The sequence below is a fragment of the Dendropsophus ebraccatus genome, chromosome 1, assembly GCF_027789765.1.
Source record: "Dendropsophus ebraccatus isolate aDenEbr1 chromosome 1, aDenEbr1.pat, whole genome shotgun sequence".
Classification (NCBI taxonomy): domain Eukaryota; kingdom Metazoa; phylum Chordata; class Amphibia; order Anura; family Hylidae; genus Dendropsophus; species Dendropsophus ebraccatus.
In genome coordinates, this window is record NC_091454.1 from 211,211,964 (window position 1) to 211,237,604 (window position 25,641).

At 48.0% G+C, this 25,641-nt stretch overlaps 1 protein-coding gene and 1 long non-coding RNA gene across 3 annotated transcripts in view; both read left to right on the forward strand.

The window, feature by feature from the left end:
* Positions 1–25,641, forward strand: part of PDE4A (phosphodiesterase 4A) — a 570,117-nt gene that overhangs the window by 251,660 nt on the left and 292,816 nt on the right. The gene's annotated exons all lie outside the window — the stretch shown is intronic.
* LOC138768598 (uncharacterized) overlaps positions 2,626–25,641 on the forward strand; it is an 81,943-nt gene continuing 58,927 nt past the window's right edge. Inside the window, exons 1-2 of the long non-coding RNA XR_011359170.1 lie at positions 2,626–2,716; positions 20,947–21,094. This is a non-coding gene — a long non-coding RNA (uncharacterized lncRNA). The remainder of the gene's footprint in view (positions 2,717–20,946; positions 21,095–25,641) is intronic.

A 25,641-nucleotide genomic window follows, 5' to 3' on the forward strand; every position in this document is an offset into this window, starting at 1 on the left:
ACGGTGTTTTTTTTTTTGTTATATATAAGTTACAATGTTAACATTTCTTTATATGAAAATAGATTCTCCTGGGGTCCCTCCTCCGGCTGCGGAGTCTTCATTAATTTCAGCTAAGCAGACACTAATACATTCCACCTGTAAGAGAATGCACCTTATAATAGATGGCAGCCCACGGCTTACCTCTCCCAGCCGCGCTCGCTGTGTATTCTTTTACCAGCTCGGTGTTAGCAATGTTCTTCCACGCCAGACTGCATATAAGGAGATTCCTTCGTAACACTAAATTAAGGATGGTGATAAAGAGTTCACTTCCGTTCCTTGCAGAAACCCTCTAAGTACTCTAAGACTATAACAGCCGGGAATATTGCGTACATTACGGAGCGATGAAACATTATATGGAATGAACTGACGGGCCGAGTAAACACACCGAGTCCTGTTTATATTTTGAGAGCGCCGTGACCTCACAGGAGGATTATCTGCGTAATATGCAATGAGTCCATCAGGTTTTATCACCCACAGAACATAGCATATTCATTGTGCGGTGATGTCATCACTAATGTTTGAAGAGGGACTTGCATAGTAAGAGGGCACACAGGCAACCGGAAGATGTGGTCTGCTGCCTTGCCTGCACTTAATATTTATTTCCTCTGGATTTATGGTCGGTGAATGGTCTGGAAGCATTCCTAATGCATCTCACTTAGTAGAACTGAACTATAGTACATTAATGAATGGACAGAAGCATAGTTAAAGCGAATGGACTATCAGGTACATCACTTAAATTTTTTTTTACATGAATAGACTGCCAACGGCACGGGAATGCCAGTGCTCCAGCCTTTTTTTTTTTTTAACCGCAGCCCTGTTCCCGCGCACGACACTGGTCTATTCCAAGCACCGACCCGGCATGAAGCACTGGAGGCGCATCGGCCGACCCCCAGTTCCATTAGAATCAATGGAGCCGCGTCACAGAGGGGAGGGGGTTTCATCATACTGGGGGCCAACCTGCCTTCAGTGTTTCTTGCCTGGGAATAGAACGGCATCCCCGGGCCGGCAGTGACCTATTCATATAAAAAGCTTCGCTTTAAGTGTAGTATGTCAATGCGGGGAAGCCGGTGCCGCAGTCCTTTTTTTTTTTTTTTTTTGAACCGTTGCCGCTTCCCTCGTACGGCAACATTTTATTTCCAGGCATCGGCTGGGGGTGAACTTGAGATGGGCCTGGCCTGCCACTAGTGGGAGGGAACCCCCCACCCCTCTGTGACATTGATTCTAATGGAGCCGCGTCACAGAGGGGCAAGAGTTTCCTCCCACTGGGAGGCGGCCTGCCTCTAGTGCTTCAGCTCAGACCGGTGTCCGGCGATAGATCGACACCATACGCGGGAACCGGGCTGCGGTTCAAAAAAAGGTCCACGGCTTGCTGACACCATTCTGTTGATATGCTACACATTAGGAACATTCGCTTTAAAAGGATACTGTCATTGGGAATTCATGAACCAAGCTGATAATACATTTAGATAGCTGTTCCTACAAGGAGACACCTGGTACCTTTCATATATCTGTCTGCGATTCCAGAATGTAGAATTCTTTTATTTTATAGAATGAAGAGTCAAAGAGGCGTTCCTTAGCTCCTGCAGTGCAGCAAGCTGTAACACCTCCCTCCCCCTCCCATACCAGACCCTGCTTGGGACTCAGCTTCCAGGTGTCAATCAAGCAGGGGGGGCGGGAGAGGAGACATTCCAGCCTGCAGCTAGTCAGGAACTTGGGAACGCCTCTTTGACTCTTTGTGCCAGCGAATAAAAGCATTTCTCATTTCATGTTCTGGAAGCACAGCTAGATATATGAAAGGTACCATATGTCTCTCTAGCCATTTAGTACAATTCATTTTTTCTTAATAAGAGTGTCCCCACAATAGGCTCATCACAGGATGTAATGAGGAAAAAAACCTCCAGTGATATCTGTGAGAAAAGGTTCAATTCACCTGAAGCACCACCATAGGTGAAGTGGTGCATTGCAAGATTCCCATTGAATAGGGGCTCCTCCATAACCTAGGTTCTCAACCCATTGTATGTTTACCCCAGATGTGTCCTCCCTTAACTTCTCTTGGGCCTTAACATATCCTGAGTTGAATGGTGAGGAGTGACATTCATTAAATAATGTATACCTAGGCCAAATGCCTTAAAGGCTCCTATAGCCTCATTGACTCCCATATGAAAAGTATACATTTCACATATGCATTGAAAAATGTATTCATTCTGTATGACATTCATTAACCTTTATGAAATTCTAGCACAGTTAAAGGTTATGGAGGTTTTTTGTTTTTGTTTGTACGTCCTAATTAAAAATTTTGCTTAGTTCTGTTATGGCCTTGACATTTTGCTCTTCATAGAGACTCTGTCAGCAGGTTTATGCAGTTCTGTTTAGGGATAACAGTGACAAAGAAGCTGAACAGAATGATGTATCACACACATTGTTCTGTGCAGCTGATCCAGAGATATCCTACTGAATAACATGGACAATAAGTAGTCCTCTCCAGTATGTGCATGTGCTCAGTAGTCCAGGATATTCATGAGCACCAGCAAACTCAGCCCACCAGCTGCTGATTGGCAGTTATCTATCCATGCTGTGTAAAGGCAGTCAACTGTCAATCAGCAGCTGGAGGGCGGAGGGAGCTGTATGGCATGAATCCCATTCTCCTGCATATTAGGAGAACAGCTGAAGAGAGTGAGTAAGTAATAAGTAATACACCAATCTGTTCATCATTTCTGTCACTAGTTTATGCTGCCCTCCTTTAAGGCAGCATAAACCCCTAGAGACAGATTCCCTTTAAGTTCTTTTTTTCTGTTAGTTTATGTGGCGACCATGCTCTCCACCCCCTTTCCACACCGTTACCCCATCCCCTTTCTTTCTGCTCTCTATAACAATGTCGATCTGACTTAAAGGAGACCTGTCACCCCCCGCGCCGGGGTGACAGGCTCCCGACCCCCAGATAGATCCCCTTATACTTACCTCATGTCGCCGAGTCCTGCTGCCGGAGCCGGTCCCGGGATGGAGATATCCCGGTGAGAAGCCGGCGCGTGCGCTGTGGAGATGAGTCCAGCGTCCATTCATTCTCTATGGACGCCGGACCCATCTCCACAGCGCGCGCGCCGGCTTCTCACCGGGATATCTCCGTCCCGGGACCGTCTCCGGCAGCGGGACTCGGCGACATGAGGTAAGTATAAGGGGATCTATCTGGGGGTGGGGAGCCTGTCACCCCGGCGCGGGGGGGTGACAGGTCCTCTTTAAGGCTGTATTACCCAGGCCAATTATCTGTCAAATCAGGCAGATATCGTCCCCATGTAATGGGGCTAGAGATCAGCTGACAAATGAGCAAACCCTCGCTCATCGACTGATCATTCAGTTCTGACCCATCAAAAAATAATCCACTGTTGGCCGCACATCTCCCTGTGTAACAGTGCTTGTAATAAACTCTGTACATGAGCACCAATCTATGCCAATTTAGTAGATATACCATGGAACTGAGTCCATGTAATACTGCCTTTATCTACCTTATATTAGCATCTAAATGGAAGAAAATTTTTAATAAAGATTATAGAAGATTGCTGCATTTTAAATTTAGGAAACAAATCAGCAATAAAACAGAATAAAAGCAAAGGCGTCCATGGACTTTAAAGCACATCTTTTTTTTTAAAAAACTATGACCTCTATAAATTATTAGAATGAGCGGGGAGAACGGGACGGTAACATGCTATACTCCCTGTCTTGCAGCGATCTTTGTCCTTTTTCTGTGGACAGCCCCCCTATAAATCTATGGGGGTGCCCAGAGAAACAGGATACAGATTGCGGCAGTCATTAGTGCTGGACTTGTAAGTTGGTTTAAGCAGGGCCAACCTTAGGGTAAATGGCACCCTATGCAGAATTTGCTCTTGCCATCCCTGAATGGCCACCTGTGTAGTCCCGTATAGTAGATGCCCCAGTCCGTGCAATCCCCTATATATATATATATATATATATATATATACAGAGGCAGGCTCGGACTGGGCCACCGGGGGGCCGGGGAAACCCCCGGTGGGCCCCGAGCTGGAGTGGGCCCCGCCCCCTGTCAGGGGACACAGGGCTGGAGACTGCAGCCATGTGGTCTCCAGCCAGCAAGCCCAGACGGGGCCCCGTGCTCCCGGGGGGCCCACTCGGGTGCGGCACCTATCTTTTTAACTGGAAGCGATCGCAACAATCGCTTCCAGTTAAATGTAGTGTGCTGATTGACAGCGCGAGAAGCCATAGGCTTCCCGCCCTGTCAATCACTCTTGTGACCGCAAGCAGCGTTTGCTTGCGATCACAAGAGTGTCAGTGTCACCTCCGCTCCCGCCCCCGACAGATCCGCAGCATCCTGGTGAAGTCCCGGGCAGCACGTCGCTTCTGAGTTCAGTGTGCGCTGCGGCGGCTGGGACTTCCGGCTGGGAGCGTGTACCGGAAGTCTCAGCCGCCGCGGCGCACACAGAGCTCAGAGGCGACGTGCTGCCCGGGACTTCACCAGGATGCTGCGGATCTGTCGTGAAGAGAGAAGAAGACACCCGCGACCGACGGGGGAGCGTGTTGTAAGGTGAGTTGTTTTTGTTTATTTTTAGGGGGACATCAGGAGAGGGCTATATGGGGGATGGACAACAGAAGGGGGGGCTATATTGGGGTGAACAACAGAAGGGGGGCTATATGGGGGATGGACAACAGAAGGGGGGCTATATGGGGGATGGACAACAGAAGGGGGGCTATATGGGGGATGTACAACAGGAGGGGGCTATATGGGGGTTGGACAACAGAAGGGGGGCTATATGGGGGATGTACAACAGAAGGGGGGCTATATGGGGGTTGGACAACAGAAGGGGGGCTATATGGGGGATGGACAACAGAAGGGGGGCTATATGGGGGATGGACAACAGAAGGGGGGCTATATGGGGGATGGACAACAGAAGGGGGCTATATGGGGGATGGACAACAGAAGGGGGGCTATATGGGGGATGGACAACAGAAGGGGGGCTATATGGGGGATGGACAACAGAAGGGGGGCTATATGGGGGATGGACAACAGAAGGGGGCTATATGGGGGATGGACAACAGAAGGGGGGCTATATGGGGGATGGACAACAGAAGGGGGGCTATATGGGGGATGGACAACAGAAGGGGGGCTATATGGGGGATGGACAACAGAAGGGGGCTATATGGGGGATGGACAACAGAAGGGGGGCTATATGGGGGATGGACAACAGAAGGGGGGCTATATGGGGGATGGACAACAGAAGGGGGCTATATACGGAGGTGAACAACAGAAGGGGGCTATATAGGGGGGGTGAACAACAAAAGGGGGCTGTATAGGGGGATGGACAACAAAAGGGGGCTGTTTTGGGGCGATGGACAACATAAGGGGGCCAATGGCCATATAGGAGGATGGACAACATAAGGGGCTGTATAGGGGGATTGACAACAGAAGGGGGCTATATAGGGGGATGGACAACATAAGGGGGCTGTATAGGGGGATGGACAACAAAAGGGGGCTATCTACAGTATATGCGGGATGGATAACACAGGGGAGCCATTTATAAGGGGGACAACATAGGGGAGCCATTTATAGGTGAGACAACACAGGGGGGATGTATATAATAGGGCATGCACAGAGGGGGTCATATACTATTGGGCAGTGATAGGGAACCTTGGCTCTCCAGCTAATGCAAAACTAAAGCTTTAGCTGTGGCTGTCCAGGCATGATGGGAGTTGTAGTTTTGCAACAGCTGGAGGGCCAAGGTTCCCTACCCCTTGTATAGGGGATGCACAGAGGTTGTCATCTACTATAGGGGGACTGCGCATAGGGGGATTTCTACTATAGTAGATGCACATGGGGCCATCTATATGGAAGACTGAACAAGGGACCAGTAAAGGGGCCAATACAGATGTGCAGTGTGTAGAGAGATGAGGATGGTGCCAGAGTGTGAAGCCTAATATGTCTGTCTGGCAGATTCTGTGGATTCGTGGCTCGGTGAAGTTCTGATGGCCCAGGGCAGATGGAGAAGAAGATGAAAAGCGAAGAACTCCGATCAGAGAAGACGTCTCCTGTGAGTCACCTGATGTAACTGCAGTGTAATGTATATGGTGTATAGAGCCTGTGTAGAGCTGGGTCTGCCTCTATATGACTGTATGAGGTGATAGTGGTCTGTGTACAGAGGATTTTATTCAGTAGCAGCGGTGACGGTGTAAGTCAGTATGTGGTGGTACTAGTCAGTAGTAGCGGCGGTAATATTTCCCCCTTGTGTACTGGTAATATTGGTCATAGTATACAGGATTTGGTCAGCACCAGTATAGCGGTAATATGTATGGTGATACTATTTCCCTCCTATATACTGGTATTATTGGCAATATCAGTCTTGGTATACAGGATCTGGTCAGTAACAGTATGGCGGTAATATGTGTGGGGATATTTGCTCTTTATATACTGGTGTTATTGGTAGCTGTATGACTTTTGTATCTGTATAAAGTGTTATCATGCAAAGAAACCTGTCTTATAGCCAATTGCACAGGGCAATTATAGGTAACAAAAGCTCTTAGGAAGCCCCATGTAAAAGTGTCAGAGATCAGCTGACGCGCAAATGCCCGCTAGTCGGCTGATTTGATCTTTTGTGCAGCTGTATAAATCATTGTTGTTGGCCGCACATCTCGGTGTATTCCTGCCCTGCTGATTAGCAATCGTTTGCAGCCCTATGCTGCCCCATATCACACCGTGTTAATGGACCCTTATTAATGTTACCATAGATAAGTATAGTGGCTGAAGGGTGGGCCCCATGAATGATTTCCCCTGGTGGGCCAAGGCACTCCAGTCCGACACTGTACAGAGGCACACACGCAATTCAGTGGTGTGCTCACCTGGTAATCCTGGACATTCCGGGGATGGCCCTGCAGCCATCAGGGCCCACAGGAGGATTTCACTATTCCCCGAAGGGCCAGTCCAGCACTGGGTTTGGTGTAGCCCTGGCATTTGCCCTATTGATTAACACAGGTCACACACCCCTAAGGGTTTGAGGACCAATAGGCTTGAATATTGTCAAACCAGAAATGTGCTCAGAGAAGGTGTCACCTCCCTTCCTCCACTTCTATTGACGTGTCTGCGGCGCAGGGGGTGGCGGTAAATAACGTCAATACATTTATGACTATAATTGATCCTTCATTCCATTAGGCAACTATGGAGACGATAAAACCCTACATATCTATGAAATTACATTGAAATTGCATTTTATGGCCCATATCCATATCCCCCCTGCAGCTGCACAAATATACATTAAAAAGAAGTCTCTTATTAATCCGGCTGTGGTCGCCCACCCAGCATAGTGTATAGCTGCAGTTTATATATCAATCCATAAATTATGAAGGTGTTTAGCTCAGTCTAATAAGGATATTATGTCGTCTATGTGCTACGTGCATCTCAGGAGGGCAGAACCTGAGGAAATATTGGTGAACTCCGGGCTGGTAATCAGCAAGTATTAAAAACAAAGACAGGAAACAGGAAAGCTTGGCTTCAATGGTTTCTGGTGCCCAAGGACTCGCCATCAATCACTGTAAAATGGTTCCTCTCGGGCTACTAAAGATGTATTGTTGGTAAAGCTGCTGCACTGTGGAGGAAAACTGCTCGAAAATTTACAGATCGTATGAAAAATAAAATAATACCACATAAATCTAGCATGCAATAGTAATATTATTCCGGGAAAGTAAGCACAGGCATCAGGAGGTGATACCTGGCAGATAATATACAGCTCATCTCCAGTCACATCACCACAGCAATACTGCAATACGTAGTCATTCACATAGAGCAGGCAACTAGAGAACAAGGGGCTGCAGTAACCTGGTGCTAAAGGGCGTCCAAACTCCGCCACATAGAAGGGCATCAGTACTATAAATAAAAAGAGATGGTATTGACCTGGTATTGACCCGATAGATACCTCTAAGCACCAGTGCCCCTCTGTAGCCCCAGACCACTACAGAGCAGGGTGCCGGCTGCGGAGGGACATAGGAGAAGGTTTGGTAGGTAAGGTTTGTGACATAGAAGGGTTGGTAGGTAAGGATAGTGACATAGGAGAAGGTTTGGTAGGTAAGGATAGTGACATAGGGGAAGGGTTGGTAGGTAAGGATAGTGACATAGGGGAAGGGTTGGTAGGTAAGGATAGTGACATAGGGGAAGGGTTGGTAGGTAAGGATAGTGACATAGGAGAAGGTTTGGTGGGTAAGGATAGTGACATAGGGGAAGGGTTGGTAGGTAAGGATAGTGACATAGGGGAAGGGTTGGTAGGTAAGGATAGTGACATAGGAGAAGGTTTGGTAGGTAAGGATAGTGACATAGAAGAAGGGTTGGTAGGTAAGGATAGTGACATAGGGGAAGGTTTGGTAGGTAAGGATAGTGACATAGGGGAAGGGTTGGTAGGTAAGGATAGTGACATAGGAGAAGGTTTGGTAGGTAAGGATAGTGACATAGGAGAATCTTTGGTAGGTAAGGATAGTGACATAGGAGAAGGTTTGATAGGTAAGGATAGTGACATAGGGGAAGGGTTGGTAGGTAAGGATAGTGACATAGGGGAAGGGTTGGTAGGTAAGGATAGTGACAGGAAAAGGTTTGGTAGGTAAGGATAGTGACATAGGGGAAGGGTTAATAGGTAAGGATAGTGACAGGAAAAGGTTTGGTAGGTAAGGATAGTGACATAGGAGAAGGTTTGGTAGGTAAGGATAGTGACATAGGAGAAGGTTTGGTAGGTAAGGATAGTGACATAGGAGAAGGTTTGGTAGGTAAGGATAGTGACATAGGGGAGGGTTGGTAGGTAAGGATAGTGACATAGGGGAAGGGTTGGTAGGTAAGGTTTGTCTGTTGCTGATGACACAAAGGTATGCTGTAGGGTTGATATTCTTTGATATGCTTTACTACATATCAAGTACAAACAATGGAAACTGCAGTAAAATGTTTCCAAATGTAAAATAATGCACTTGGGGAGGAGGAATCCTCTATCCAATGATCATATCGGCAGTTCTGTGTTGGCAAAGACTTCAGAAGAGAAGGATATAGGGATAGTGATATCTAACAGCCACAAAAAAAGTGTCACCAGTGTAGTCAGGTGGCAGGGAAAGCAAATCAGATTGGAAGTAACATGAGAAAATATAACTTCACTGAAAGAGTAGTAAATGCTTGGAACAAACTTCCAGCAGATGTGGTAGGTAAATCTACAGTAACGGAATGTAAACCTGCCTGGGATATACATATAACTACCCTGGGATAATAACCAAGTGGTCCTTTTCTGTCAACAGTTTTCAATGTCTCTATGGGGGGTCCTCAGTCTGCACATTGTTAAAGGGTTAGTACTAGATCTGAGACTTTACATGGGTCTAGTTTATGGTCTACGGCAGTGACAGCTAACCTTCAGCATTGTAGCTGTTACAAAACTACAATTCCCATCATGCCAGACCAGGCAATGATGGATGTGAAGGACTCTTCCAGATTGACATTTCTACAACTCGTAAATGGATAACAAATATATATAAAGTGGTGCCTTGGATTACGAGCATAATTTGTTCTGGGACCGCGCTTGTAATCAAAATCCACTCTTAAACCAAAGCAAATTTTCCCATAAGAAATCAAAGAAATGCAGAAAATTGGTTCCCCACCCCAAAATAAGGATTTTTTTTATATTTTGAATAACATGTAAAACAAATGAAACAAACAAAGAGAAACAGCTGAATATGTGATATTATAAGTTATTGTAAAGTATAGCAATCAGCAAGTTTGTAGATACAAGATGGAGCTGCAGATCCCCACAATGCAGGAGCGTAGTACAACAGGCTAGAATAGAGAAGCAGGGCTGCTGTCAGAGGCCTGTGCTGTCACATGACAGTAATGGGGAAGAGGTGTGTGTCCAGCAGGAAAAATCACAGAGCTGTGCAGGAGAACAGTGACAGAAACTTTTCTATACAGCAGTGTGTATAGCTGAGTGTAAGTGCAGCCACATAATAGCAGCAGTGTGTATAGCTGAGTGTAAGTGCAGGCTTATTATAGCAGCGGCACATACATGAAGCACTCTCTGTCCAGGAGAGAGGAGTTACGGCTATGGAGAGATTACCTCCACAATCCAGTCACTTCCTGGATCAGAGTACAAGGCTGTAGACCCCGCTATGCAGCCCATCCCCCTCCCACCCAGTACAGGAAGCTCTTAAACCAAAGCAATGCTCTTACACCAAGTTACAATTTTGAAAAACTGTGAGCTCTTCTTGCAATATGCTCCTAATCCAAGTTACTCTTAAACCAAGGTACCACTGTGTGTGTGTGTATATATATATATATATATATATATATATATATATATATATATATATAGCTAAATCTGTGTTCCCTGGTTGTATTGTTGCAGCTCACAATCCTTGGCATCTATGTGTCCATGTAAATAATTCCCCAGCACCCTAGTCTGACATCTTATGATATTTCCCTAATTCCCCAAGGATTATGGGGATTACAGGTTCTTTCTAGAATACATCTCGCTTGTTTCTATATAAAACGTTGGAGTCTGTAAGAGCTTTTGATGAATTTTTGTTTTTTTTGTTATAGACTTGGATATCACTGTGACAATAATCTCACATTCTGGCAGCCGCCTGCAGCTCAACATTGGAGCAGCTCTAATTCTGGCTAATACTGTGCCAAAATATTCTTATATAAATATATTATAGAGGCTTGTCATAAAGCGGCGGGTGCCTGCAGCTAGCCTGTGCATAACAACTAACCCCAAATCATCTGGATGGGGACAGGACACTATAAGAAAGAGGTGGGGGCGTATGTAAGAGCAGAGCCACAATAGTTTCTGTGCTGTTGGGTATCCACCAAGGACAACATCTGCAAAGAGTTTCATGTCATACCCTATAAACAGGTGAATTTTAATTGTGAGCCCTACTGGGGTTAGTGATTCCTATGGGGCTAAAGGGGTACTCCAACGAATTTTTTATCTTTTAAATCAACTGGTGTCATAAAGTTATATAGATTTGAAATTTACTCCTATTTTAAAATATCAAGTCTTCCAGTGGTAATCAGTCAGTAAGTAGTGTAAGTATGGAGCTAAGTGGCTTAATGACCAGTAATTGCCGTGTCCTTCCCATTAATATACTAATGTGCCTGTAATTAGAACAATACAACAATTGCATATTAATGCATTTCCAGAACAGCATCACTCCCAGAAACAACATGGTTATTAAGTCACTGGTCTCTTATCCTAATACACAGACAGGACACATAGACCTCTCCTCATCCTAATACACAGACCTCTCCTCATCCTAATACACAGACCTCTCCTCATCCTAATACACAGACCCCTCCTCATCCTAATACACAGACCCCTCCTCATCCTAATACACAGACCCCTCCTCATCCTAATACACAGACATCTCATCCTAATACACAGACCTCTCCTCATCCTAATACACAGACCTCTCCTCATCCTAATACACAGACCCCTCCTCATCCTAATACACAGACCCCTCCTCATCCTAATACACAGACACCTCCTCATCCTAATACACAGACCCCTCCTCATCCTAATACACAGACCCCTCCTCATCCTAATACACAGACCCCTCCTCATCCTAATACACAGACCCCTCCTCATCCTAATACACAGACCCCTCCTCATCCTAATACACAGACCCCTCCTCATCCTAATACACAGACCTCTCCTCATCCTAATACACAGACCCCTCCTCATCCTAATACATAGACCTCTCCTCATCCTAATACATAGACCTCTCCTCATCCTAATACACAGACCCCTCCTTATCCTAATACACAGACCCCTCCTCATCCTAATACACAGACCCCTCCTCATCCTAATACACAGACCTCTCCTCATCCTAATACACAGACCCCTCCTCATCCTAATACACAGACCCCTCCTCATCCTAATACACAGACCTCTCCTCATCCTTATACACAGACCTCTCCTCATCCTAATACACAGACCCCTCCGCATCCTAATACACAGATGCCTCCTCATCCTAATACACGGACCTCTCCTCATCCTAATACACGGACCTCTCCTCATCCTAATACACAGATGCCTCCTCATCCTAATACACAGACCCCTCCTCATCCTAATACACAGACCTCTCCTCATCCTAATACACAGACCCCTCCTCATCCTAATACACAGACCTCTCCTCATCCTAATACACAGACCTCTCCTCATCCTAATACACAGACCCCTCCTCATCCTAATACACAGACCCCTCCTCATCCTAATACACAGACCCCTCCTCATCCTAATACACAGACCCCTCCTCATCCTAATACACAGACCCCTCCTCATCCTAATACACAGACCCCTCCTCATCCTAATACACAGACCGCTTCTCATCCTAATACACAGACCCCTCCTCATCCTAATACACAGACCCCTCCTCATCCTAATACACAGACCCCTCCTCATCCTAATACACAGACCTCACCTCTTAATACACAGACAGTGTAGACACCTATTGACTTCTCCTAATATACAGACATCTCTCTCCCCTCTTTTTTCCAAAGAACAAATATAGAAATAATTTACTTTCTGCTTTGTCTGCCTCTTCTTTAATGGCGGCCATAAAAAAGACCTATGCTGTGCTCACTGGTGGCGGTATGGAGGAGCTAATACAGAGGACAGCGCACATGGACCGTTTTACGAGTACAATAAAGGCTTTTAAAGGAGTTTCTAAATTACCGTCTCTCGCTGTCCAGACTGAAATGCCAAAACAATAAAACGGAAATTATTTGTCTACATCTTCAGATGGAAAAACCAAGAATAATCTAATCAGGCGGCAAAATTACGGACAGTCCGCTATCTGGAGGCATGGAGGTAGTGATAGGGAAAGTGGTGGCTGCCATAGCCAGACTGCGCATGCGCCTCATAGTGAATCTGGCTGTGGAAGAGGGGATGGGGCCTAATTTAAGATCAGTGTACTCATACGCCAGTTTTAATAAATGTCCCCCTTTGCAGATCTGTAATTTTTACAAAAGAAACGTCCGTAATGTAAAGCTTTTAAAAAAAATCAGTCACTGTGTGGTACTCGGCCAGTTATTGTGATGTTGTTTGTCATGATGCCAGTACTGATATTCACCACAGAGAGGGGAGAAATAACCCAAGGTAGACAGTGGTGTGTGTATAGGTGCAGGTGCAGGAAGATAAGACAGAGTCTTGTGCATTTAATATAAAAATGGAACACTTTACTGAACAATGTTGCAGGTGAACATTACACTAAATACAGGTAGTGCAGATTTTGATAAACTTTGTTGCTGACAGTAGAATAAGATCAGTGCCTTTTAGAAGTAGGTGCTTGTTAGAAGTAAGTGCTTTGTAGAGGTAGAGAGAGGAGCCAGAGGAGCCCTGCCCAATCTAGATTCTGTACTTTGTCGGAACAGGAGTGTAGAGAAGAAAAGATAAGTTATACTTGTACTCACGTATAGACCGCCTTCTGCATAGAACCCCTAGTTGCATAGAAGCCATCCTAGGTGGGTAGCACGAGTCCCAGTCGTCAGTTATTTGGGTGTAGCAGACTTCCAAAATCACTTGGTTGTCCTGCACTGCGCATTAGGATACGTAGACCAATTCCAGTAGCTTTGTCCTACTGGGGTCGATTCATTTAGTTTCAGGAGATTGCCCTGCACTTTTTAGACACATTCCTGACGTGGACTAGGGTTCTGTAAGTAGCTTCTCTCCCCTTAAGGTAGCTAAGCACTGCATAACTGCAGTGGTGGCTTGCATAAAAGTCTCATTCAGAGTTAGTCTTTCCCACATCTGTCCCCTTGGACCTTCAACAACTAATTAACTAATCATACTCACTGCCACACGGAAGTGTAACGTTTGCCATAGAAGCTTTTACTAGTCTCTGGCACCGAGTCTCTGGTGTTTAATTTGTAGTCGTCTCTAGATTAACCCATTGACTAACCCTGATCAATGTTTTCTTCGGAAATAGATCCATCTCCATCAGTTTGGAAGAAACCCTTATAAAATGTCGATAATAGCTGACACTGTCTCCCAGTCTCCGCGCTGCCGCCCCCTGAGGTCCGATCACATTGGACTAGGATACACAGGGATGGCTTTTATTTTTTTTAAGAAACAGGCTGAAGTGTAATACGCGACATCTGGAAAGTCTCATTGATCTGCATTTCTGGCCGTTCTCCCAGCGCTGGCACACAAGACGGCCGCGGGTTTCAGTATTCTTAATAATTTATGACTGAGGCCCTGAATAACTAATTTCAGATCAATACAGAAGATGGCGCAGACATGTAGGATATTGCTGTATACACAGCTATTAACTCCTGCTTACCGGGGGGAGAAGCCATAGCATGAGAACTACTAACGCAGACAATGCTCTACCGTATCATGACTGGGCCAAAGCAAGGAGCCACCTCCATGCATTCTACTTTATTATAGAAGACATGCACCTATAGTAACACACGTCACATATGTATGTAGGTGCTTGTGCCCAGAGCATACAGATGCTATATAGTGTCTGGCCATATGGTAGGTGGGTTGTCTGTAATGCCTGGGGCAGGCGATCCCCATTTAGGAAGGTAATGTAGTGTGTGTGGTCCGAAATATTGTCCATGCTCCACTCCAGCCCTGTAGTCAATGCATTAGCCCACTGATTCTCCTCTGAGGGGTGGGACATGGCTTTTCTCCCAGAAGATTCCAGAAAGAACAGTAGTATTTACTGAATAGCACTGTAATGTACACTGAGGGGGCAGGCCCTTCAGTTTGGCAGAAACTAGGCCCGGACCGAAGCCCCAAAAGGTCCTAGATATGATGTTCCTGTTCAACTTCTCTGTCTCCAACTCTTCTACTCTCTCAGATTGAACTAGGAAGGTATACATGGGGAGTGGAGTCCGCACTTTGTAGAAGCTTATGGCCAAAAGCAATCCTAGGGGTTTCTGGGCTACCTCTGGAAGGAGGGAGATTAGGTGCCTTCCTTACTCTAAGGGTACAAACCCACCACTTGCCGGATCTGCAGCGAGTCTCCTTGCTGCGTTTTTGCAGCGAGACTCGCTGCAGATCCCAGCCCTATACTTTCATTAGCAGAGAAACTCGCAGCAGGGATGTACATCCCTGCTGCGATTTTGTCTGCAGCCCTCCCCATTAACCCCCCGGCCGCCGGACATTATACATTACCGGGTCCCCGTTCCTGCTTGCTTCGGGGCTCCCGGTGTCTTCACGGCCCGCCCGGCCAATCAGTGCGCTGCGGCAGGGCAGCGCACTGATTGGCCGGGCAGAACGTGCCGGGAGCCGCCGAAGCAAGCCGCCCCCCTGCAGCCCCGGCCGCATGATCGCCACCCGCGCCCCCGGCCGTACGATCGCCCCCTGCAGCCCTGATCGCCCCCCGCACCCCCCGGCCGCATGATCGCCCCCCGCACCCCCCGGCTGCACGGGCTGCGGGGGGCGATCGTGCTGCGGGGGGCAATCGTACGGCCGGAGGGTGCGGGGGGGGGCGATTGTGCGGCCGGGGGGTGCGGGGGGCGATCAGGGCTGCAGGGGGCGATCATGCGGCCGGGGGGTGCGGGGGGCGATCATGCGGCCGGGGGGGCGATCATGCGGCCGGGGGGTGCGGGGGGCGATCATGCGGCTGGGGGGGATCATGCGGCCGGGGGGGGGCGATCATGCGGCCGGGGGGCGATCATGCGGCCGGGGGGTGATCATGCGGCCGGGGGGTGCGGGGGGCGATCATGCGGCCAGGGGGTGCGGGGGGCGATCATGCGGCCGGGGGCGAGCGGGGCTGCAGGGGGGGCAGGCAGGATATACATTACCAGGTCCCCGCTCCTGCTTGCTTTGGCGGCTCCCGGCACGTTCTGCCCGGCCAATCAGTGTGCTGCCCCGCTGCAGCGCACTGATTGGCCGGGCGGGCCGTGAAGACACCGGGAGTCCCGAAGCAAGCAGGAACGGGGACCCGGTAATGTATAATGTCCGGCGGCGGGGGGGTTAATGGGGCGGGCTGCAGACAAAATCGGAGCAGGGATGTACATCCCTGCTGCGAGTTTCTTTGCTAATGAAAGTATAGGGCTGGGATCTGCAGCGAGTCTTGCTGCAAAAACGCAGCAAGGAGACTCGCTGCAGACCCGCCAAGTGGGTTTGTAGCCTAACACTGAATTTTCTCTCTCTCTGTGGAGGGGGGCGCTGGGTTAGAGTACACCCCTCCAACTATGTAGAATAAAAAATACAAATATATAGATATAATGTATATTCTGGCACGCCGCGCTGCAACAAATGACACCTTATAATAGGTCGGAAACTTTCCCACTGTACAATGTGTTTATTTCTCTTCTGTGAGTTCTACAGGGATTGAGAGTTATGAGGTACAGAATGTACAGAGATAGTCAGAGGAAGCCTATAGATCCACATTTTACGGATGCCATAGTGTTTTTAGCAGTGGACAATACATGCACTTGGGAGTACTGCCATCCACCATGTCCCCGTAACAATGTCGTCCATAATCACCCCATAAAAGTCACAAGACAAGACCTCATAACAGTGCCAGGTACATTCAGCACAATACCACTATAACAGTGCCGGGTACAACGTTCAGCACATTACCACTATAACAGGGCCAGGTACAACATTCAGCACATTACCACTATAACAGTGGCAGGTACAACATTCAGCACAATACCACTATAACAGTGCCAGGTACAACGTTCAGCACATTACCACTATAACAGGGCCAGGTACAACATTCAGCACAATACCACTATAACAGTGCCAGGTACAACGTTCAGCACATTACCAATATAACAGTGCCAGGTACAACATTCAGCACAATACCACTATAACAGTGCCAGGTACAACGTTCAGCACATTACCACTATAACAGTGGCAGGTACAACATTCAGCACATTACCACTATAACAGTGTCAGGTACAACATTCAGCACATTACCACTATAACAGTGTCAGGTACAACATTCAGCACAATACCACTATAACAGTGCCAGGTACAACATTCAGCACAATAGCAATATAACAGTGCCAGGTACAACATTCAGCACAATACCACTATAACAGTGTCAGGTACAACATTCAGCACAATACCACTATAACAGTGCCAGGTACAACGTTCAGCACATTACCACTATAACAGGGCCAGGTACAACATTCAGCACAATACCACTATAACAGTGCCAGGTACAACATTCAGCACATTACCACTATAACAGTGGCAGGTACAACATTCAGCACATTACCACTATAACAGGGCCAGGTACAACATTCAGCACAATACCACTATAACAGTGCCAGGTACAACGTTCAGCACATTACCACTATAAGAGTGCCAGCCATACCCATAAAGTCTAAGAGGAGGTGGTTGTCCCATCAGGGCCGATTAATGGTGATAACCAATAGTCTGATTATATTGATGCCGGGAGCCTTGTTGGTATGGTATATACACCACTGGCACACACACACTCTTGTATCTTACAGACTCCCACTATTGGGTAATAGGACATGGTGGTGTTTGGTTTCTGTATTGGGTTATTAGGAGGCGGATTAGTGATGGCAGTGTAGTGTAGGGCCAGAATCACTGTCACATATACAGAAGTGTTGTTCCCTGGAAGCAGGATGTTTACATTACAAACAATATATCCTGGACGTCATCTGTAGGATGGGGATGCATTCCGGAAAGTAGATATGTCGAGTGCAGAAATCCTTTACATTGTGTGGCTTGTGGTGAGGATTATGGGTATACTGTATATTTCCTCTCACAAGTGAATGTACAATGTACTTAAAGGCAGAAGAATAGAATGGATCACTTGTTCTTGTGAATATGACATATATATATTTATATATAGATATATATATATTTAAAAAATTGTGTAGCCTAATATCACGCCTATCATGCACCAATATGGAGCTCGATATGTCAGAGATGCTTCTTCCTGAGCCTATTCACATACTGAACCATATATTTTGTATACACCTTCATGAGGAGTCAAAGCAACTGCTTCATGTTGCATGTATGGAGTCCAGTTTTCCTTTGATAAAACACTGGCCCTAAGACCAAGTCCATAGTCAACTCCAATTGTCATTGTCGTTTTCTCGACCTTTGGGGACCCATTGTAATATGTCTATTATAGCTGGGGTGCTGGCACTCCATTGGCTCAGTCTGACCTTGTTCCCAACTTCCCAAGTATACCGTTACTTTAGAAATAGTCTAGCACTTTTTATGGACACAGGTAGTATGAAATCTTAAGACCAGATGGAAGATATAAACCATAAGTCCACCTTTGTAAAGAGTTTGGTAGATTAAAGGGGTTGTCCGGCGCTAAAAAATTATTCACAGAATAACACACATTACAAAGTTATACAACTTTGTAATGTATGTTATGTCTGTGAATGGCCCCCTTCCCCGTGTCCCACCACCCCCACCCGTGTACCCGGAAGTGTGGTGCGCTATACATACCTGTCACGTGCCGACCACGGTCTCCGATCCTCAGCAGTGACGTCTTCTTCGGGCGGCCGGCGGATCTTCCCGAGCGGCCACGTCATCAGCTGCTCAGCTGCGATTGGCTGAGCACAGTTATGCTCAGCCAATCGCTGCTAAGCTGCTGATGACGCAGCAGAGGGGGGCCGGCATGAGGGACGCATGGAGCGGTTCGGGCGGCCTCCTGAAGACTATATTGTATAACTTTGTAATGTGTGTTATTTTGTGAATAATTGTTTAGCGCCGCGCTACCCCTTTAAACAGTATCCGTGCTTTCCTGGACTCCCTAGGACCACATACAACTTCTTCAGCCGCCAGTAATCAAATGCTGAACAATGGGACTTGAGCGTGCTTGATTTGCGCTAATTTCTTATAGAAAGGAATATAAATATATACGGTGTATATATATATATATATATATATATATAATATATATAATCATCATTTTGAAAGGAAAATGGAGCTTCTCCCATTCTCCCAGTCACTGGGGGCCCCAGTTTGTCTCCATGACACATGACATAGGGGCACATACAATCTATGGGTGTATTTGGTAATTTGGCCCTGCCGCTTCCCATTGATGGCGTAAAAGTCATATTGCCGCGTGGATATTTATAATATTCAGGTAAAGACCCGAGTGATTCCCCAGATCGCTATTTTCGGTACACAGTGTCTTGCAGTGTCGGCGCTCGCCCCGTTGGCTGGCTCTTTATGTTCTGTAATTATACTATTGCAGGCCCACAGGATTTAATTCATAAATAAAACTCTGTGTGGGTGGGAAACAGGAACCAGAACAGAAAATCCCCAGATACAGCAGAGCAGCGTGAATTTTCTCTGCTTCTCAGGAAAAGCTCGGGTGCCTGGTAAATAGCAGCGGAGGAAATGGGTGACAGACAATCCAACGTGGACTGCTAACACCATCAGGACCTTCCTGTCTTATTGTTCCCTGCTCCATCTACTACATCCCTTAAAGTGATCATCCTCTCCAATATGTCCTATGAGCCTATAATTATACAGACTATCAGCTCATTGGAATATAATGGTTGGATATGTTACAAGATGGTGTGCAGAAATCTGTTGAGGAGAACAGATCGGAGGAGGATTATGCAACAGTCTAGATATATTAAAGGAAATGTGTCATGTTGAACTTGGCGTCTAAACTGCTGGCATCATGGTATAGGGCAGGAGGAGCTGAGCAGATTGAGATACAGTATTGTAGGCAAAGATTCAGTATAGATTTTATTCTATGCTCTTTCTATGCCTAGTAGGGGGTCTTACTCAGTGATTGACAGCTGCCTGTACACACACTAATACTGGGAAGGTTGTCAGCTATCAAGTGCGACCACCCACCAGAAAAAGGGCATCTACACTTCTCCACCATTGTGATGCAGAAGGTCCTACATGTGCCAGGGCCCAGTGTTCATCTGAAGACCAGTGGTGTTTGCCTAGGCTAGTAAGTAATGTTGAGCAAACTGTTTGGGTTCGGCAGGGTTCTCCGAACGCTCCGCATTTGACTCCTGGCATCTGGAGACATTGGATGCTGCCCTTAGGGATGCCAGGAAAACATGGAAACAGCCTATGGCTTATGGCTGTATTCATGTTTACGAGGACCTCCTAGGGTGGCATCCAACGTCTCCAGATGCTGGGAGTCAAATGCGAAGCGTTCGGAGAACCTTGCAGAACCCAAGCAGTTCAGCAAGTTCACTCAGCATTACTAGAGAGGAATCTGATCCTCACAAACACCCATAGACTGAGGTACACCATAAGGGCACTGCACCCAAGGAAGTGTTTTGACCTTTTGTCCCAACATCATCTACATCCTTCTCAATGATCACTTACTGGCCCTTACCTCTGTTCTGCTACATAGTGTTAGACTACCCTCTACAAGTTTTAGTTTTTTTGGGTCCAACAAGTTCTTCCTACACTGTAAGGGCCATCTATAGGTTTATGGGTCATTTAGTGATGTGTTGGACCACTGTGGATTCTCTGTTCTTTCCATTCTAAATATTCAAATGTGGAAGTAGAAACAAGTGAGGTTTCATTTATAAATTTGAATGATTAGGACCATGATGCTTTGCACACATCTTTGGAGGTGCTTTGAGGGTTGACTGAACCTCTAGACCCTCACTTGCCATACACATGTGATGGGGACCAGTGGTGGATCCTTGTTTGAAGCTGTCAATAGGGTAAAGTATTTTCTGCTATGCTAAGTTGCGTTACCCAGGGTCCCATCGGCCACTTGCCCGATCTTCTTTAGTTGGACCAGTTAGAGGATCTAGAAAATCATCCGCTAAAACTGCAATATTTGATCTCCCAACCCATTCTCCGAGACGGCAGCTGTACAAATACGAAGCTATAGATTCAATTAGACTTCTCAATGAGAATGAACAGAGAAGTAAAACCACAAGGAGCGCCTGAACAGTGATTAACATCATCTCTGTATTTCCCTCCCCAGAGCTCGACCATTAACCTTCTTTTGGGAATCATCTCACTAATGGCTGTAGCCAAACAAACACAGCTGGGCCGAGGCAAGATGTCAGCTTTGGAGCCCTTTCAACTGCAAATCTACCTCTCCTTGCTATTTTCTGCAGTATAATATTCAGGTATTTCCATTGTATATATTAGGTTAAAAATAAATATGTGACACATACGCAGCTCCAGGCAAGAGACTGCAAGTCTCCCAGCAGCTGGGTTAATGCAGTAATTGCATGGCCATGGCGGTGAGAAGGATGAGGCAATCTTATTCCACTTTATCTCGCTTTAACCGGTTTCTGTAATTTGGATGGGTACCTCCATGTGAAGTGATGGAGACAAGAGATGAGGAAAGCTACATAGCTTTTATTTCACCAATCCGTAGGAAAGTCAGGCATGATGTGGGATATATGTAGGAATCAGGTCTGGGGGTAGCATTGAGGAGGTAAAGTACCATTGGTGACCTTTAAGGCCGGGTTCACACTACGTAAAAAACACGGCCGTAATTCATAACACCGGTCGTAATTGCGCAAACAATGGCCGTTATTTCACAAATAACGGAAGTTGTTTGCGCAAATACGACCGGTGTTATGAATTACGGACGTGCTTTTTTATGTAGTGTGAACATAGCCTAAGGGTATATTCATATTGAATCAAAATTTCTGTACCGTTCCATTCAACTGAATGGGTCTTGCAGAGAAATTGGTGCTTGCGGCCAAAATAACGCCATTTAGAAGTATGGAATTTTTTCAAATAACCTGTGATGTAAAGATATATACTAAAGGAACTAGTGACCCCACTTGTCTACTCCTTGACTACAACTTTAGAACTTTCCCTTCCAAACCAGTAAAGGAAAAAGAATCAAGGGCACTTTCTGGTGTAGTATAACCAATAACGTGAGATCCTGCAGTGTGGCGGAAGACTGACTCACCTTATGGGATTGTGCAAGCATAGGCACAACACTATGGAATGCTTGTATAGAGAAGGGTCTCTACAGCTCATGGAGGACCACCAGCAGTATAAGCCCTGATGGTGTGTAGAAGCAATGAGAATGTCGACTTGGACCAGGCTCGCAGGACAGAAGAACCTCTTTGGAAGTGGGCACAACAGATCTCAGAAGATGCTCAATGAACTCAGGATGTAAAAGGGACACCCAGAGACATCTAGGACTGATAAATCATGGACAGATTTATTAAAAATTGGCGTTTCGGCCCTGACAGGCCTGAGGAAGGCTCCATATTAATGTTCACATCCTGCGGTCATAGAGCACCTTCTGAGATCTGCTGCGCTCACTTCCAAAGAAGTTCTTCTGTCCTGCCAGCCTGGTCGGGTCCACCTTTTTATTGACTCCAAACCAGAATATCATGGCTGTGACAAAGCCCAAATAACTTCTATGCTACTACATATCAAAGGACTTGTGAAGGAGAATCTTTTCCCCTTCGAGAAAACCTTTAAAAAAATAGGATTGCCATATGATGTCACTGATGACATCATGATTCATGGACAATATCATAATAATGATGTCGTAAATAATAATGTAACGAAAGCAGAGCCAGAGGGTTAAGAAAAAACAGTAAAAGGGCGGGTTGGTTGTAAACATTTATGTGTTTTCGAGGGGAAGTAAATCAAAAAGAGACAAGAGATTTTTTGTCAACAGACACAGTGTCACAGCCGCGGCGGCGTCCCGCGTTCCGGGCCGCCGCCGCGACCGCTTCCTGCCCCATGCAGTGTCCATAGTCGGGGACCCGGCGCTGCTATCACCTCGGCCCCGGGGGGCGCCTCACCTCTCCACGCTCCTGTCTCCCGCTGTGCCGGCCGGCGCGCGCGTCCCCGCCTCCTAGGGCGCGCGCGCGCCGGCTGTCTCAGATTTAAAGGGGCAGTGCACTCTTAATTGGTAGTTGCACCTAATCACTCCCCTATAAATCCCAGCATGCCCTGTCCCTTGTGTTGGAGCCTCTACATGCTTCCCATAGCGTTTGGCCCAGCTCCCTGTTGTTCCTGTGTCCTGTCCGTTACCTGGTCCCAAGTCCCTGTTCCTGAGTCCTGTCCGTTACCTGGTCCCTAGTCCCTGTTCCTGGTTCCTGTTCCCCTGTCACTCCACCTGTTCCCGTGTCCAGCCTGTCACGTGCTCTCTCATCTGCAGACTATTGCCTGTGCCATCTCCTGCCACGCCTCGCCTGCCGACACCAGCAACCAAGCCAGGGGTAGCGACCTGGGGGTCGCCTGCCGCAGCAAGTCCATCCCGCCTTGCGGCGGGCTCTGGTGAAAACCAGCGGCCCCTTAGACTCCGCTCCCTGGTGAGATTTGTGCCATCGCTGGTGCCGATCCAGTCGCTGCCAATCTCCGGGCCTTCCTATTCGAGTTTCGCTCCGTCTTTGAGGAACCTGCCCGTGCTTCTTCAGCCGAGACTGCTCTCCTCAACCTCTCTCAAGGCAGCTCCTCTGTTGGTGATTACGCCATCCAGTTCCGCACCCTGGCAGCCGAATTGGACTGGAACGAGGCCGCCCTATTGGCCACCTTCAAGAAGGGCCTGTCTAGTCGTGTGAGAGACGTGCTCGCTGCCCGAGACCTGCCTACCTCCCTGAACGAACTCATTCTACTGGCCACCCGAGTTGATACTCGTTTTTCGGAGAGGGAGGAGGAGGTTCGGCATGAACATTTACTAACTCGTTCCCGTCGCCATCCCCAGCTGGCGCCGGTTTTCCAGAATCCTGATCTTTCGATGTCCCAACCCTCTCCTGAGATTCCTATGCAGGTGGAACGGGCTCACCTGACGCCTGATGAAAGAATCCGGCGCCTGGAGCAGAATCTCTGTCTCTATTGCGGGGGTTCCGATCACTTCCGGCTGGGATGTCCCCTACGTCCCCAAACATCCGGAAAATGCTCGCACCTAGGTCCGGTGGGACAGGTGTCCCTAGGTGTGAATGCCACCATTCCAAGTCTGTCTATGCCAGTTTCCATCCGGACTCTCTCAGGACGAAATCATCAGACTACTGCCTTCCTCGATTCTGGGTCAGCAGGCAGTTTTATTGCGGCAACATTGGTCCAAAGATGGCGGCTACCCGTGACCCGACTAGCCAGGCCCCTGACTATCTCCTCGGTCACAGGCGAAATTCTTACCGACCGTGTGTACTACCAGACCGCACCTTTAGTCCTCCAGGTGGGTCCTTTACATCAAGAAAAGATATCCTTCTACGTCCTGCCCCATTCTTCCCCCGCGGTCCTCCTGGGACTCCCGTGGCTGCAAGAACATGCCCCTCAACTGGACTGGAGAACCGGGGAGATTCTCAGTTGGGGTCAGGACTGTTCCAACCAGTGTCTCAGGTCACCTCAGACCAAGTGTACTATGTCGTTTCCTGTCCCAGCCAAGCCTCTATCCAACCTATCGGCAGAAGACCAAGACTCGGCGGATGCCTTCTCTGCCGAGGTGTACCCTCTCTCCGTACCCAAGGCTAAGGTCGGGTCCCCTCACCACCGGGAGAACTTACAGAAGGTCCTCGTCCACAGACCCACAGTCCCTTGCCATGTTTTACCGCCTGATCGCCTAGCACCAGTCGTCACCTCCTCGCTTCGGAGAGTACCCCCCGGAAAGACTCATGTTCACCCTGCGCTTCGAAGAGGTATTTTGAAGTGGGGTCATTCCTCGTTGGAGGCCGGGCACCCTGGAGTCCGTAAGACCGGCCAACGGATCTCTCGCCACTACTGGTGGTCCAGTTTGTTTCAAGATGTCAAAGACTTTGTGGCTTCCTGTGCCATCTGCAGGCAAGAAAGAGGGGGAGGCCAAAGGGGGGGGGTACTGTCACAGCCGCGGCGGCGTCCCGCGTTCCGGGCCGCCCCCGCGACCGCTTCCTGCCCCATGCAGCAGCCGGTGTCCATAGTCGGGGACCCGGCGCTGCTATCACCTCGGCCCCGGGGGGCGCCTCACCTCTCCACGCTCCTGTCTCCCGCTGTGCCGGCCGGCGCGCGCGTCCCCGCCTCCTAGGGCGCGCGCGCGCCGGCTGTCTCAGATTTAAAGGGGCAGTGCGCTCTTAATTGGTAGTTGCACCTAATCACTCCCCTATAAATCCCAGCATGCCCTGTCCCTTGTGTTGGAGCCTCTACATGCTTCCCATAGCGTTTGGCCCAGCTCCCTGTTGTTCCTGTGTCCTGTCCGTTACCTGGTCCCAAGTCCCTGTTCCTGAGTCCTGTCCGTTACCTGGTCCCTAGTCCCTGTTCCTGGTTCCTGTTCCCCTGTCACTCCACCTGTTCCCGTGTCCAGCCTGTCACGTGCTCTCTCATCTGCAGACTATTGCCTGTGCCATCTCCTGCCACGCCTCGCCTGCCGACACCAGCAACCAAGCCAGGGGTAGCGACCTGGGGGTCGCCTGCCGCAGCAAGTCCATCCCGCCTTGCGGCGGGCTCTGGTGAAAACCAGCGGCCCCTTAGACTCCGCTCCCTGGTGAGGTTTGTGCCATCGCTGGTGCCGGTCCAGTGGATCCACTACTCCGGGCGTTACACACAGCTGCCTTCGGAGGAAGACGCCAACAATTTCATGTCCAAGATTTCAGCCAACGGGAAAACAGAGATTGGTAAATTGAGACCCATCTGATCCTGTTATTGGGGCGGCAGTGATATTGGGTGGCCATTTATCCCTGCTTCCACCATAAAGGAATAGCCCAGATTAAGCCCCTATTGCACA